General features: G+C 38.7%; 1 non-coding gene across 1 annotated transcript; it reads right to left on the reverse strand.

The window, feature by feature from the left end:
• Positions 1-703: 703 nt before the first annotated feature.
• Positions 704-810, reverse strand: LOC128280002 (small nucleolar RNA R71). Its single transcript, XR_008270184.1, has one exon. It is a non-coding gene; the product is annotated as a small nucleolar RNA R71 (small nucleolar RNA).
• Between the last annotated feature and the right edge of the window lie 2,281 nt (positions 811-3,091).

Consider the following 3,091-nt stretch of genomic DNA (forward strand, 5'->3'; position numbering starts at 1 on the left):
GTTGCCGGGGAACTGAAATATTAGGAACACTCAATTTTTATTACTTTAGCTATTTATTTTTCGTGCACTTTAATTTATTATTATTAATTATTAATTTACTTTTTCCTTCTCATGGCAGGTTTTTATAGTTTATAACTAGAAGAAATCCATCAGGACCATTACTTTTTGACGAAGAAATCGATCGTCCATTTCGCAGAAATCAAAGAGAAATAAGGTGAAGCTTAAGATACACAGAGAACGAGCAAGAAGAGGATACTCAACCCCCAACCGAAGAGATGGCTGAAATCCAAGGCAATCAGCTACCTCCTACAATTGCGGTTAATCAAAATCCTGCTCTACGCATTATGTATGACTATGTTAAACCTTCTTTAACAGGAACTGAATCAGGCATAGTTAGACTACTGTAGCTACAAATAGTTTTGAATTAAAACCTAACATTATTCAAATGATACAGCAATTTGTTCAATTTGATGGTTTGCAGGATGAGGATCCCAACGCTCATTTAGCTAACTTTTTAGAACTATGCGACACATTTAAAATTAATGGTGTCTCTCATGATGCCATTCATCTTCAGTTATTCCCTTTTTCATTGAGGAATAAAGCTAAACAGTGGTTGAACTCGTTACCACGAGGGTCAATTACTACTTGGGAACAAATGACCGAAAAATTTTTACTAAAATATTTTTCGCTGGCTAAAACGGCTAAATTAAGTAATGATATCTCTTCTTTTGTGCAGATGAATTTAGAAACACTTTACGATGCATGGGAAAGATACAAGGACCTTTTGAGAAAGTGCCCTCACCATGGGTTACCGCTTTGGCTACAGGTTCAAACGTTCCATAATGGCCTGAATCCTTCGACTCGAAAAATGGTTAACGTAGCTGCTGGCAGAACCATCAATAATAAAACACCTAAAGATGCCTATGAGTTTATAGAGGAGATGTCACTGAATAACTATCAGTGGCAAGTCATAAGGACAAAGCCAACGAAAACAGCTGGCGTTTATAACATCGATTCAGCCACCATGCTCCCTAATCATGTAGAACTCTTAAATAAAAATGTTGATGGCTTTCTTAGTTCTTCACAGGTTTACCCAATAATGCAGTGCGAAGCAAGTGGAGGTGAAATAAGCCATTCGGAATACCAACCTTTTGGCCACAACATGGATAACGAGCAATTAAACTACATGCGTAATTATCCTCGACCTCAAAACAATCCATATAGTAACACTTACAATGCAGGTTGGAGGAACCACCCTAATTTCTTGTGGAGCGGTCAAGGAAATCAAAAACCATAACCACCTCCAGGATACCAACAACTACCCTACCAACAGAAAAGAAGCCGAACCTTGAAGAGATGCTCTGAAAGTTTATTTTGGTGTCAGAAACTCATTTACAGAACACTGAGACAACACTTAAAAATCAACAAGCATCGATCCAAGGGCTCGAAACTCAGATAGGCCAGCTTTCCAAACTAATTTCTGAACGACCACAAGGTAGCTTGCCAAGTAATACTGAACCCAACCCAAGGGAACAGCTCAACGCAATTAATATTCAAGAAGGAGTTGATGAGCCTGAACCAGAATCGAAGCAAGAAACTGTGGTAAGCAAAGGTCAAGGTGAGGTAGATAACAATAAAAACAAAACGGTGAATGTCGAATATAAACTCCGTGTGCCATACCCCAACGCGACAAGGAAAGACCGCTCAGATGAACAATTTGGTAAATTCCTTAAACTCTTAAAAAAATTACATATTAACTTACTGTTTATTGAAGCCTTATCGCAGATGCTAAACGCATTGAAATTTTTAAAGGGACCTTTAGCAAATAAGCAGAAGTTGGACGAGGAGTCACACGTGGAGTTAAACACAATTTGCTCAGATATTCTCCAAAATAGACTACCGAACAAACTAAAAGATTCAGAGAGTTTTACAATTCCTTACTTAATTGGTAGTTTAGATGTTAATAATGCATTAGCTGATTTAGGGGCTAGTATTAACGTCATGCCCTACAAAATGTTTAAGCGATTAGGTCTTGGGAAACCCAAACAAACTAGGATGAACATTCAATTAGCAGATAAAACTATAAGGTTCCCTAAGGGTATTATTGAAGATATACTAGTTAAAATCGATAAATTTATATTTCCCGTTGACTTTATTGTTCTAGATATAGAGGAGGATAGCAACACTCCTTTAATTCTAGGAAGGCCTTTTTTAGCAACTACTAAAATGATTATTGATGTTGGCACAAGTGAACTCACACTCCCTGTGGGAGACGAAACAATCATCTTTCAAGCTCGCAATTCTGGCAACACATCGGGAATTGAAGGTGATCGTTTAACCCATTATCCTAGAACTGATAATATGGTACAACCTACTTTATAGGAAATGAGTTTGAAGGAAGCACACGAGTTATTCTCAAGCAATAATAAAGGACCTATTCATGAAGATCGAAGATTACAAATTGAGGAACTCAATGAATGGCGGACGCATAAACCAAGAACACCCGACAAACTGAATCTACGACAGAACGAGGTCGATACCTCTCTAAATCAACTTAAGGTTGGAGATAAAGTCTTATTAGATGCTGCAGATCCCCACATTGTCACTACCATACCGAATGAAGAAATCCCTCTTACGGTACTCAGCATTTTCCCATTCAGTACGGTCGAGGTAAGTCATCCAAAGTTTGGCACTTTTAAGGTAAACAACACCCATTTAAAACCTTATTTTGATGAGATTGATAGCAGGAATGAGGAGAATAAACTCCTCAAACCACCATGATTATTCAACGAAGAGGTAAGTCGAGCTTAGACTATAAATAAGCACTTCTCGGGAGGCAACCCGAGCACTAGCTGTATTAAATTCTTGAAATTTTAGTCTTCAACATCTAACTTACTAATAGAACACTTGAATACAAGTTTTCCACAGGGACACGGCCACGAGCACGGGCATGCTTAGGGCCGTGTGAAAATAGGGAAAAGATTTCCCCAAACATGGGCTGCGATAAAATGCCACGGTCATGTGACATGGCCGTGGTCGAGCCTGCCAAAACAACACGGGCGTGCGACACACTCGTGTGGAAGAACCGTGG

This window comes from Gossypium arboreum, chromosome 8 (assembly GCF_025698485.1).
Source record: "Gossypium arboreum isolate Shixiya-1 chromosome 8, ASM2569848v2, whole genome shotgun sequence".
Taxonomy (NCBI): Eukaryota; Viridiplantae; Streptophyta; class Magnoliopsida; order Malvales; family Malvaceae; genus Gossypium; species Gossypium arboreum.